Below are 14,633 nucleotides of genomic sequence, written 5' to 3'. Positions count from 1 at the left end.
AATATGGCTCAGGCCTCGAAATTGGGATATTTGCGTTATTACTTGAGGGGAGTTTGGGCAAAATGTGACTCACTGACGCTTTCAGTACTTGGCATATGTTGGGTATAAAAAAGTCGCAATTTCAAACTGCTAATACGTGCAGAGATCCAGAATTTGGCTCCAAAAATATGGCTCAGGCCTCGAAGTTGGGATATTTGGGATATTTCGAAAACTGCAGGGGAGTTTGTGCAAAATGTGACTCACTGCCGCTTTCAGGACTTGGCATATGTTGGGTATAAAAATTCGTAATATTAAACTGCGAGTACGTGCAGAGATCAAGAATTTGGCTCCAAAATATGGCCCAGGCCTCGAAATTGGGATGCTTTGGATATTTAAAAAACTGCAGGGAGGTTTGGGACAAATGTGACCAAACGCCGCTTTCAGTACTTGGCATATGTTGTTATAAAAAAGTCGCAATTTCAAACAGCGAATACGTGCAAAGAGCCAAAATTTGGCTCCATAATATGGCTCAGGCCTCGAAATTGGGATATATGGGATATTTTGAAAACTGCAGGGGAGTTTGTGCAAAATGTGACTCACTGCCGCTTTCAGGACATGGCATATGTTGGGTATAAAAGGTGGCAATTTCGAACTGCGAATACGTGCAGAGAGCCAGAATTTGACTCCAAAATATGGCTCAGGCCTCGAAATTGGGATGTTTGGGATATTTTGAAAACTGCAGGGGACTTTGGGACAAATATGACCAAACGCCGCTTTCAGTACTTGGCATATGTTGGGTATAAAAAGTTGTAATTTCAAACAGAGAATGAGTGCAGAGAGCCTGAATTTTGCTCCAAAATATGGCGCAGGCCTCGAAATTGGGATATTTGCGTTATTTTGAAAACTGAAGGGGAGTTTGGGCAAAATGTGACTCACTGCCGCTTTCAGTACTTGGCATATGTTGGGAATAAAAAATTCGCTATTTCAACCTGCGAATACGTGCAGAGAGCCAGAATTTGGCTCCAAAATATGGCTCAGGCCTCGATATTGGGATGTTTGGGATATTTTGAAAACTGGAGGGAGGTTTGGGACAAATGTGACCAAACGCTGCGTTCAGTACTTGGCATATGTTGGGTATAAAATGTCGTAATTTCAAACTGCGAATACGTGCAGAGAGCCTGAATTTAACTCCAAAATATGGCTCAGGCCTCGAAATTGGGATGTTTGGGATATTTAGAAAAATGCAGGGGAGTTTGTGCAAAATGTGACTCTTTGCCGCTTTCAGTGCTTGGCATATGTTGGATATTATATGTCGTAATTTCAACCTGCGAATACGTGCAGAGATCCAGAATTTGGCTCCAAAATATGGCTCAAGCCTCGATTTTAGGATGTTTGGGATATTTTGAAAACTGCTGAGGGGATTCAGACAAATGTGACCAAACGCCACTTCCAGCACTTAGCATATGTTGGGTATAAAAAAGTCGCAATTTCAAACTGCGAATACGTGCAGAGAGCCAGAATTTGGCTCCAAAATATGGCTACGGCCTCGAAATTGGGACGTTTGGGTTATTTTGAAAACTGGAGGGAGGTTTGGGATAAATGTGACCAAACGCCGTTTTCAGTCGTTCGCATATGTTGGGTATAAAAAAGTCGTAGTTTCAAACTGCTAATACATGCAAAGAGCCAGAATTTGGGTCCAAAATATGGCTCAGGCCTCGAAATTGGGATATTTGGGATATTTTGAAAACTGCGGGGAGGTTTGGGACAAATGTGACCAAACGCCGCTTTCAGTACTTGTCATATGTTGGGTATAAAAAGATGTAATTTCAAACTGCGAATACGTGCAGAGAGCCAGAATTTGGCTCCAAAATATAGCTCAGGCCTCGAAATTGGGATATTTGCGTTATTTTGAAAACTGAAGGGGAGTTTGGGCAAAATGTGACTCACTGCCGCTTTCAGTACTTGGCATATGTTGGGAATAAAAAATTCGCTATTTCAACCTGCGAATACGTGCAGAGAGCCAGAATTTGGCTCCAAAATATGGCTCAGGCCTCGAAATTGGGATATTTGGGATATTTCGAAAACTGCAGGGGAGTTTGTGCAAAATGTGACTCACTGCTGCTTTCAGTACTTGGCATATGTTGGGTATAAAATTCGTAATACCAAACTGCGAATACGTGCAGAGAGCCAGAATTTGGCTCCAAATTATGGCTCAGGTTTCGAAATTGGGAAGTTTGGGATTTTTTGAAAACTGCAGGGGAGTTTAGGACAAATATGACTAAACGCCGCTTTCAGTACTTGACATATGTTGGGTATAAAAAAGTCGCAATTTCAAACTGCAAATAAGTGCAGAGAGCCAGAATCTGGCTCCAAAATATGGCTCAGGCCACGAAATTGGGATGTGTGGGATATTTTGAAAACTGGAGGGAGGTTTGGGTCACATGTGACCAAACGCCATTTTCAGCACTTGGCATATATTGGGAATAAAAAAGTCGCAATTTCAAACTGCGAATACGTGCAGAGAGCAAGAAATTGGCTCTAAAATATGGCTCGGGCCTCGAAATTTGGATATTTGAGATATTTTGAAAACTGGAGGGGAGTTTGTGCAAAATGTGACTCACTGCTGCTTTCAGTACTTGGCATATGTTGGGTATAAAATTCGTAATACCAAACTGCGAATACGTGCAGAGAGCCAGAATTTGGCTCCAAAATATGGGGTAGGCCTCGATATATGGATGTTTGGGATATTTTGAAAACTGCAGGAAGGTTTGGGACAAATGTGATCAAACGCTGCTTTCAGTACTCCACATATGTTGGGTATAAAAAAGTCGTAATATCAAACTGCGAATACGTGCAGAGAGCCTGAATTTGGCTCTAAAATATGGCTCAGGCCTCGAAATTGGAATGTTTGGGATATTTTGAAAACTGAAGGGGAGTTTGTGCAAAATGTGACTCACTGCTGCGTCCAGTACTTGGCATATGTTGGGTATAAAAGGTCGTAATATCAAACAGCGAATACGTGCAGAGGGCCAGAATTTGGCTCCAAAATATGGCTCAGGCCTCGAAATTGGGATATTTGCGTTATTACTTGAGGGGAGTTTGGGCAAAATGTGACTCACTGCCGCTTTCAGTACTTGGCATATGTTGGGTATAAAAAAGTCGCAATTTCAAACTGCTAATACGTGCAGAGATCCAGAATTTGGCTCCAAAAATATGGCTCAGGCCTCGAAGTTGGGATATTTGGGATATTTCGAAAACTGCAGGGGAGTTTGTGCAAAATGTGACTCACTGCCGCTTTCAGGACTTGGCATATGTTGGGTATAAAAATTCGTAATATTAAACTGCGAGTACGTGCAGAGATCCAGAATTTGGCTCCAAAATATGGCCCAGGCCTCGAAATTGGGATGCTTTGGATATTTAAAAAACTGCAGGGAGGTTTGGGACAAATGTGACCAAGCGCCACTTTCAGTACTTGGCATATGTTGGTATAAAAAAGTCGCAATTTCAAACTGCGAATACGTGCAAAGAGCCAAAATTTGGCTCCATAATATGGCTCAGGCCTCGAAATTGGGATATATGGGATATTTTGAAAACTGCAGGGGAGTTTGTGCAAAATGTGACTCACTGCCGCTTTCAGGACTTGGCATATGTTGGGTATAAAAGGTGGCAATTTCGAACTGCGAATACGTGCAGAGAGCCTGAATTTGACTCCAAAATATGGCTCAGGCCTCGAAATTGGGATGTTTGGGATATTTTGAAAACTGCAGGGGACTTTGGGACAAATATGACCAAACGCCGCTTTCAGTACTTGGCATATGTTGGGTATAAAAAGTTGTAATTTCAAACAGAGAATGAGTGCAGAGAGCCTGAATTTTGCTCCAAAATATGGCGCAGGCCTCGAAATTGGGATATTTGGGATATTTTGCAACTGCAGGGAGGTTTGGGACAAATGAGACCAAACGCGGATTTCAGTACTTCGCATATGTTGGGTATAAAAAGTCGTAATTTCAAACTGCGAATACGTGCAGAGAGCCAGAATTTGGCTCCAAAATATGGCTCAGGCCTCGAAATTGGGATGTTTGGGATATTTTGAAAACTGCAGGGGTCTTTGGGACAAATATGACCAAACGCCGCTTTCAGTACTTGGCATATGTTGGGTATAATAGGTTGTAATTTCAAACTGCGAATACGTGCAGAGAGCCAGAATTTGGCTCCAAAATATGGCTCAGGCCTCGAAATTGGGGTGTTTGGGATATTTTGAAAACTGGAGGGAGGTTTGGGACAAATGTGACCAAACGCCGCTTTCAGTTCTTCGCATATGTTGGGTAGAAAAAGATGTAATTTCAAACTGCGAATACGTGCAGAGAGCCAGAATTCGGCTCCAAAATATAGCTCAGGCCTCGAAATTGGGATATTTGCATTATTGCTGGAGGGGAGTGTGGGCAAAATGTGACTCACTGCCGCTTTCATTACTTGGAATATGTTGGGTATAAAAATCGTATTATCAAACTGCGAATACGTGCATAGAGCCAGAATTTGGCTCCAAAATATGGCTCAGGAATCGAAATTGGGGTGTTTGGGATATTTTGAAAACTGGAGGGAGGTTTGGGACATATTTGACCAAACGCCGCTTTCAGTACTTGGCTTATGTTGTTATAAAAAAGTCGCAATTTCAAACAGCGAATACGTGCAAAGAGCCAATATTTGGCTCCATAATATGGCTCAGGCCTCGAAATTGGGATATTTGGGATATTTTGAAAACTGCTGGGGAGTTTGTGCAAAATGTGACTCACTGCCGCTTTCAGGACTTGGCATATGTTGGGTATAAAATGTCATAATATCATACTGCGAATACATGCATAGAGCCAGAATTTAGCTCCAAAATATGGCTCATGCCTCGAAATTGGGATGTTTGGGATGTTGTGAAAACTGCAGGGGACTTTGGGACAAATATGACCAAACGCCGCTTTCAGTACTTGGCCTATGTTGGGTATAAAAAGTTTTAATTTCAAACTGCGAATACGTGCAGAGAGCCTGAATTTTGCTCCAAAATATGACGCAGGCCTCGAAATTGGGATATTTGGGAAATTTTGAAAACTGCAGGGAGGTTTGGGACAAATGAGACCAAACGCCGCTCTCAGTACTTCGCATATGTTGGGTATAAAAAGTCGTTATTTCAAACTGCGAATATGTGCAGAGAGCCTGAATTTGGTTCCAAAATATGGCTCAGGCCTCGATATTGGGATGTTTGGGATATTTTGAAAACTGCAGGGGAGTTTGTGCAAAATGCGACTCACTGCCGCTTTCAGGACTTTGCATATGTTGGGTATAAAAAGTCGTAATATCAAACTGCGAATACGTGCATAGAGCCAGAATTTGGCTACAAAATATGGCTCAAGCCTCGAAATTGGGGTGTTTGGGATATTTTGAAAACTGTAGGGAGGTTTGGGACAAATGTGACCAAACGCCGCTTTCAGTACTTGGCATATGTTGGTATAAAAAAGTAGCAATTTCAAAAAGCGAATACGTGCAAAGAGTCAAAATTTGGCTCCATAATATGGCTCAGGCCTCGAAATTGGGATATTTGAGATATTTTGAAAACTGCAGGGGAGTTTGTGCAAAATGTGACTCGCTCCCGCTTTCAGGACTTGGCATATGTTGGGTATAAAATGTCGTTATATCAAACTGCGAATACGTGCATAGAGCCAGAATTTGGCTCCAACATATGGCTCAGGCCTCGAAATTGGGATGTTTGGGATATTTTGAAAACTGCAGGGGACTTTGGGACAAATATGACCAAACGCCGCTTTCAGTACTTGGCATATGTTGGGTATAAAAAGTCGTAATTTCAAACTGCGAATACGTGCATAGATCCAGAATTTGGCTCCAAAATAAGGCTCAGGCCTCGATATTGGGATGTTTGGGATATTTTGAAAACTGCAGTTAGATTTGGGACAAATGTGACCAAACGCCACTTTCAGTACTTGTCATATGTTGGGTATAAAAAATCGTTATTTCAAACTGCGAATACGTGCAGAGAGCCTGAATTTGGTTCCAAAATATGGCTCAGGCCTCGATATTGGGATGTTTGGGATATTTTGAAAACTGCAGGGGGGATTAGGACAAATGTGACTAAACGCCGCTTTCAGTACTTCGCATATGTTGGGTATAAAAAGTCGTTATTTCAAACTGCGAATACGTGCAGAAAGCCAGGATTTGGCTCCAAAATATAGCTCAGGCCTCGATATTGGGATGTTTGGGATATTTTGAAAACTGCAGGAAAGTTTAAGACAAATGTGACCAAACACCGCTTTCAGTACTTCGCATATGTTGGGTATAAAAAGTCGTAATATCAAACCCCGAATACATGCAGAGAGCCAGAACTTGGCTCCAAAATATGGCTCAGGCTTCGAAATTGGGATATTTGCATTATTATTGGAGGGGAGTTTGGGCAAAATGTGACTCACTGCCGCTTTCAGGACTTGGCATATGTTGGGTATAAAAATTCGTAATATCAAACTCCGAGTACGTGCATAGAGCCAGAATTTGGCTCCAAAATAAGGCTCAGGCCTCGATATTGGGATGTTTGGGATATTTTGAAAACTGCAGGGGGGATTGGGACAAATGTGACAAAACGCCGCTTTCAGTACTTCGCATATGTTGGGTATAAAAAAGTTGTAATTTCAAACTACGAATACGTGCAGAGAGCCAGAATTTGGCTCCAAATTATAGCTCAGGCCTCGAAATTGGGGTGTTTGGGATATTTTGAAAACTGGAGGGAGGTTTGGGACAAATAAGACCAAACGCCGCTCTCAGTACTTCGCATATGTTGGGTATAAAAAGTCGTAATTTCAAACTGCGAATACCTGCAGAGAGCCATAATTTGGCTCCAAAATATGGCTCAGGCCTCGAAATTGGGTTATTTGGGATATTTCAAACACTGCAGGGGAGTTTGTGCAAAATGCGACTCACTGCCGCTTTCAGGACTTGGCATATGTTGGTATAAAAAATCGCAATTTTAAAAAGCGAATACGTGCAAAGAGCCAAAATTTGGCTCCATAATATGGCTCAGGCCTCGAAATTGGGATATTTGGGATATTTTGAAAGCTGCAGTGGAGTTTGTGCAAAATGTGACTCACTGCCGCTTTCAGGACTTGGCATATGTTGGGTATAAAATGTCGTAATATCAAACTGCGAATACGTGCATTGAGCCAGAATTTGGCTCAAAAATATGGCTCAGGCCTCGAAATTGGGATGTTTGGGATATTTTGAAAACTGCCGGAGTCTTTGGGACAAATATGACCAAACGCCGCTTTCAGTACTTGGCCTATGTTGGGTATAAAAAGTTGTAATTTCAAACTGCGAATGCATGCAGAGAGCCTGAATTTTGCTCCAAAATATGGCGCAGGCCTCGAAATTGGGATATTTGGGATATTTAGAAAACTGCAGGGAGGTTTGGGACAAATGAGACCAAACGCCGCTCTCAGTACTTTGCATATGTTGGGTATAAAAAGTCGTAATATCAAACTGCAAATACGTGCATAGAGCCAGAATTTGGATCCAAAATATGGCTCAGGCCTAGAAATTGGGGTGTTTGGGATATTTTGAAAACTGGAGGGAGGTTTGGGACAAATGTGACCAAACGCCGCTTTCAGTACTTGGCATATGTTGGTTATAAAAAGATGTAATTTCAAACTTCGAAAACGTGCAGAGAGCCAGAATTTGGCTCCAAAATATAGCTCAGGCCTCGAAATTGGGATATTTGCATTATTACTGGAGGGGAGTTTGGGCAAAATGTGACTCACTGCCGCTTTCATTACTTGGCATATGTTGGGTATAAAAAGTCGTAATATCAAACTGCGAATACGTGCATAGAGCCAGAATTTGGCTACAAAATATGGCTCAGGCCTCGATATTGGGATGTTTGGGATATTTTGAAAACTGCAGGGTGGATTGGGACAAATGTGACTAAACGCCGCTTTCAATACTTTGCATATGTTCTGTATAAAAAAGTCGTAATTTCAAACTGCGAATACGTGCAGAGAGCCAGAATTTGGTTCCAAAATATGTCTCAGGCCTCGAAATTGGGATATTTCGGATATTTAAAAAACTGCAGGGGAGTTTGTGCAAAATGTGACTCACTGCCGCTTTCAGGACTTGGAATATGTTGGGTATAAAAGTCGTAATATCAAACTGCGAATACGTGCATAGATCCAGAATTTGGCTCCAAAATATGGCTCAGGCCTCGAAATTGGGATGTTTGGGATATTTTGAAAACTGCAGGGGACTTTGGGACAAATATGACTAAACGCCGCTTTTAGTACTTGGCCTATGTTGGGTATAAAAAGTTGTAATTTCAAACTGCGAATACCTGCACAGAGCCAGAATTTGGCTCCAAATTATGGCTCAGGCTCGAAATTGGGGTGTTTGGGATATTTTGAAAACTGGAGGGAGGTTTGGGACAAATGTGACCAAACGCCGCTTTCAGTACTTGGCATATGTTGGTATAAAAAAGTCGCAATTTCAAACTGCGAATACGTGCAGAGAGCCTGAATTTTGCTCCAAATAATGGCGCAGGCCTCGAAATTGGGATATTTGGGATATTTTGCAACTGCAGGGAGGATTGGGACAAATGAGACCAAACGCCGCTCTCAGTACTTTGCATATGTTGGGTATAAAAAGTCGTAATTTCAAACCGCGAATACGTGCAGAGAGCCAGAATTTGGCTCCAAAATATGGCTCAGGCCTCGAAATTGGGATATTTGGGATATTTCAAAAACTGCAGGGGAGTTTGTGCAAAATGCGACTCACTGCCGATTTCAGGACTTTGCATATGTTGTTTATAAAAAGTCGTAATATCAAACTGCGAATACGTGCATAGAGCCAGAATTTGGCTCCAAAATATGGCTCAGGCCTTGAAATTGGGATATTTGGGATATTTCAAAAACTGCAGGGGAGTTTGTGCAAAATGTGACTCACTGCCGCTTTCAGGACTTGGCATATGTTCGGTATAAAAAGTCGTAATATCAAACTGCGAATACGTGCACAAAGCCAGAATTTGGCTCCAAATTATGGCTCAGGCCTCAAAATTGGGATGTTTGGGATATTTTGAAAACTGCAGGGGACTTTGGGACAAATATGACCAAACGCCGCTTTCAGTACTTGGCATATGTTCGGTATAAAAAGTCGTAATTTCAAACTGCGAATACGTGCAGAGATCCAGAATTTGGCTCCAAAATATGGCTCAGGCCTCGAAATAGGGATGGTTGGGATATTTTGAAAACTGGAGGGTGGATTGGGACAAATGTGACCAAACGCCGCTTTCAGTACTTGGCATATGTTGGGTAAAAAAATTCGTTATTTCAAACTGCGAATAAGTGCAGAGAGCCTGAATTTGGTTCCAAAATATGGCTGAGGCCTCGATATTGGGATGTTTCGGATATTTTGAAAACTGCAATAAAGTTTAGGACAAATGTGACCAAACACCGCTTTCAGTACTTCGCATATGTTGGGTATAAAAAGTCGTAATATCAAACTGCGAATACGTGCAGAGAGCCAGAATTTGGCTCCAAAATATGGCCCAGGCCTCGATATTGAGATGTTTGGGATATTTTGAAAACTGCAGGGAGGTTTGGGACAAATGTGACCAAACGCCGCTTTCAGTCCTTCGCATATGTTGGGTATAAAAAAGTCGTAATTTCAAACTGCGAATACGTGCAGAGAGCCAGAACTTGGCTCCAAAATATGGCTCAGGCTTCGAAATTGGGATATTTGCGTTATTATTAGAGGGGAGTTTGGGCAAAATGTGACTCACTGCCGCTTTCAGGACTTGGCATATGTTGGGTATAAAAATTCGTAATATCAAACTCCGAGTACGTGCATAGAGCCAGAATTTGGCTTCAAAATATGGCTCAGGCCTCAAAATTGGAATGTTTGGGATATTTTGAAAACTGCAGGGAGGTTTGGGACAAATGTGACCAAACGCCGCTTTCAGAACTTCGCATATGTTGGGTATAAAAAAGTCGTAATTTCAAACTGCGAATACGTGCAGAGAGCCAGAATTTGGCTCCAAAATATGGCCCAGGCCTCGAAATTGGAATGTTTGGGATATTTTGAAAACTGCAGGGAGGTTTGGGACAAATGTGACCAAACGCCGCTTACAGTACTTGGCATATGTTGGTAAAAAAAAGTAGCAATTTCAAACTGCGAATACGTGCAGAGAGCCAGAATTTAACTCCAAAATATGGCTCAGGCCTCGAAATTGGGTTGTTTGGGATATTTTGAAAACTGCAGGGGACTTTGGGACAAATATGACCAAACGCCGCTTTCAGTACTTGGCATATGTTGGGTAAAAAAAGTTGTAATTTCAAACTGCGAATACGTGCAGAGAGCCTGAATTTTGCTCCAAAATATGGTGCAGGCCTCGAAATTGGGATATTTGGGATATTTTGCAACTGCAGGGAGGTTTGGGACAAATGAGACCAAACGCTGCTCTCAGTACATCGCATATGTTGGGAATAAAAATTCGTAATTTCAAACTGCGAATACGTGCAGAGAGCCAGAATTTGGCTCCAAAATATGGCTCAGGCCTCGAAATTGGGATATTTGGGATATTTCAAAAACTACAGGGGAGTTTGTGCAAAATGCGACTCACTGCCGCTTTCAGGACTTGGCATATGTTGCGTATAAAAAGTCGTAATATCAAACTGCGAATACGTGCATAGAGCCAGAATTTGGCTCTAAAATATGGCTCAGGCCTTGAAATTGGGGTGTTTGGGATATTTTGAAAACTGGAGGAAGGTTTGGGACAAATGTGACCCAGCGCCGCTTTCAGTACTTGGCATATGTTGGGTATAAAGATATGTAATTTCAAACTGCGAATACGTGCAGAGAGCCAGAATTTGGCTCCAAAATATAGCTCAGGCCTCGAAATTGGGATATTTGCTTTATTACTGGAGGGGAGTTTGGGCAAAATGTGACTCACTGCCGCTTTCATTACTTGGCATATGTTGGGTATAAAAAGTCGTAATATCAAACTGCGAATACGTGCATAGAGCCAGAATTTGGCTCCAAAATATGGCTCAGGCCTCGATATTGGGATGTTTGGGATATTTTGAAAACTGCAGGGGGGATTGGGACAAATGTGACTAAACGCCGCTTTCAATACTTCGCATATGTTGGGTATAAAAAAGTCGTATTTTCAAACTGCGAATACGTGCAGAGAGCCAGAATTTGGTTCCAAAATATGTCTCAGGCTTTGAAATTGGGATATTTGGGATATTTCAAAAACTGCAGGGGAGTTTGTGCAAAATGTGACTCTCTGCCGGTTTTATGACTTGGCATATGTTGGGTATAAAAAGTCGTAATATCAAACTGCGAATACGTGCATAGAGCGAGAATTTGGCTCGAAAATATGGCTCAGGCCTCGAAATTGGGATGTTTGGGATATTTTGAAAACTGCAGGGTACTTTGGGACAAATATGACCAAACGCCGCTTTCAGTACTTGGCCTATGTTGGGTATAAAAAGTTGTAATTTCAAACTGCGAGTACGTGTAGACAGCCAGAATTTGGTTCCAAAATATGTCTCAGGCCTCGAAATTGGGATATTTGGGATATTTCAAAAACTGCAGGGGAGTTTGTGCAAAATGAGACTCACTGACGCTTTCAGGACTTGGCATATGTTGGGTATAAAAAATCGTAATATCAAACTGCGAATACGTGCATAGAGCCAGAATTGGGCTCCAAAATATGGCTCAGGCCTCGAAATTGGGGTGTTTGGGATATTTTGAAAACTGGAGGGAGGTTTGGGACAAATGTGACCAAACGCCGCTTTCAGTACTTGGCATATGTTGGTATAAAAAAGTCGCAATTTCAAACTGCGAATACGTGAAAAGAGCCAAAATTTGGCTCCATAATATGGCTCAGGCCTCGAAATTGGGATATTTGGGATATTTTGAAAACTGCAGGGGAGTTTGTGCAAAATGTGACTCACTGCCGCTTTCAGGACTTGGCATATGTTGGGTATAAAAGTTGGTAATTTCGAACTGCGAATACGTGCAGAGAGTCAGAATTTGACTCCAAAATATGGCCCAGGCCTTGATATTGAGATGTTTGGGATATTTTGAAAACTGCAGGGGGGATTAGGACAAATGTGACTAAACGCCGCTTTCAGTACTTCGCATATGTTGGGTATAAAAAGTCGTAATATCAAACTGCGAATACGTGCAGAGAGCCAGAATTTGGCTCCAAAATATGGCCCAGGCCTTGATATTGAGATGTTTGGGATATTTTGAAAACTGCATTGAGGTTTGGGACAAATGTGACCAAATGCCGCTTTCAGTACTTGCCCTATGTAGGGTATAAAAATTTGTAATTTCAAACTGCGAATACGTGCAGATAGCATGAATTTTGCTCCAAAATATGGCTCAGGCCTCAAAATTGGGATATTTTGAAAACTGCAGGGAGGTTTGGGACAAATGTGACCAAAAGCCGCTTTCAGTACTTGGAATATGTTGGGTATAAAAAGATGTAATTTCTAACTGCGAATACGTGCAGAGAGCTAGAACTTGGCTCCAAAATATGGCTCAGGCCTCGAAATTGGGATATTTGCGTTATTTTGACATTTGGAGGGGAGTTTGGGCAAAATGTGACTCACTGCCGCTTTCAGTACTTGGCATATATTCGGTATAAAAAAGTCGCAATTTCAAACTGCGAATACGTGCAGAGATGCTGAATTTGGCTCCAAAATATGGCTCAGGCCAAGAAATTAGGATATTTCGGATATTTCGAAAACTGCAGGGGAGTTTGTGCAAAATGTGACTCACTGCTGCTTTCAGGACTTGGCATATGTTGGGTATAAAGATTCGTACTATCAAACTGCGAATACGTGCAGATAGCCAAAATTTGGCTCCATAATATGGCTAAGGCCTCGAAATTGGGATATTTAAGATATTGTGAAAACTGAAGGGGAGTTTGTGCAAAATTTGACTCACTGCCGCTTTGAGGACTTGGCATATGTTGGGTATAAAATTCGTAATTTCAAACTGGGAATACGTGCAGAGAGCTAGAATTTGGCTCCAAAATATGGCTCATGCTTCGAAATTAAGATATTTGGGATATTTCGAAAACTGCAGGGGAGTTTGTGCAAAATGTGACTCACTGCCGCTTTCAGGACTTGGCATATGTTGGGTATAATAAGTTGTAATTTCAAACTGCGAATACGTGCAGAGAGCCAGAATTTGGTTCCAAAATATGGCTCAGGCCACGATATTAGGATGTTTGGGATATTTTGAAAACTGCAGGGGGGATTGGGACAAATGTGACTAAACGCCGCTTTCAGTACTTCGCATATGTTGGGTATAAAAGGTGTTAATTTTAAACTGCGAATACGTTCAGAGAGCCAGAAATTGGCTCCAAAATATGGCTCAGGACTCGAAATTGGGATGTTTGCGATATTTTGAAAACTGCAGGAAAGTTTGGGTCAAATGTGACCAAACGCCGCTGACAGTACTTCGCATATGTTGGGAATAAAAAAGTCGTAATTCCAAACTGCAAATACGTGCAGAGAGCCAGAATTTGGCTGCAAATTATGGCTCAGGCTTCGAAATTGGGATGTTTGGGATATTTCGAAAACTACAGGGGAGTTTGTTCAAAATGTGACTCACTGCCGCTTTCAGGACTTGGCATATGTTGGGTATAAAAAGTCGTAATATCAAACTGTGAATACGTGCAGAGAGCCAGAATTTGGCTCCAAAATATGGCTCAGACCTCGAAATTGGGTTATTTGGGATATTTTGAAAACTGCAGGGAGGTTTGAGACAAATATGACCAAACGCCGCATTCAGTTCTTGGAATATGTTGGGTATAAAAAAGTCGCAATTTCAAACTGCGAATACGTGCAGAGAACCAGAATTTGGCTCCAAAATATGGCTCAGGCCTCGAAATTGGGATATTTGGGATATTTTGAAAACTGCAGGGGAGTTTGTTCAAAATGCGACTCACTGCCGCTTTCAGGACTTGGCATATGTTGCGTATAAAAATTCGTAATATCAAACTGCGAATACGTGCATAGAGCCAGAATTTGACTCCAAAATATGGCTCAGGCCTCGAAATTGGGATGTTTGGGATATTTTGAAAACTGCAGGGGACTTTGGGACAAATATGACCAAACGCCGCTTTCATTACTTGGCATATGTTGGGTATAAAAAGTCGTAGTTTTCAAACTGCGAATACGTGCAGATAGCATGAATTTTCCTCCAAAATATGGCTCAGGCCTCGATATTTGGATGTTTGGGATATTTTGAAAACTGCAGGGGGGATTAGGACAAATGTGACTAAACGCCGCTTTCAGTACTTCGCATATGTTGGGTATAAAAAGTCGTATTATCAAACTGCGAATACGTGCAGAGAGCCAGAATTTGGCTCCAAAATATGGCTCAGGCCTCAAAATTGGGATATTTGGGATATTTTGAAAACTGCAGGGAGGTTTGGGACAAATGTGACCAAACACCGCTTTCAGTACTTGGCATATGTTGGGTATAAAAAGTCGTAACTTATAACTGCGAATACGTGCAGAGAGCCAGAATTTGGATCCAAAATATGGCTCAGGCCTCGAAATTGGGATGTTTGGGATATTTCGAAAACTGCAGGGGAG

Source organism: Procambarus clarkii, unplaced genomic scaffold (assembly GCF_040958095.1).
Source record: "Procambarus clarkii isolate CNS0578487 unplaced genomic scaffold, FALCON_Pclarkii_2.0 HiC_scaffold_326, whole genome shotgun sequence".
Taxonomy (NCBI): domain Eukaryota; kingdom Metazoa; phylum Arthropoda; class Malacostraca; order Decapoda; family Cambaridae; genus Procambarus; species Procambarus clarkii.
The sequence above is the reverse complement of the archived record's forward strand: the minus strand, read 5'-3'. Positions refer to the sequence as shown.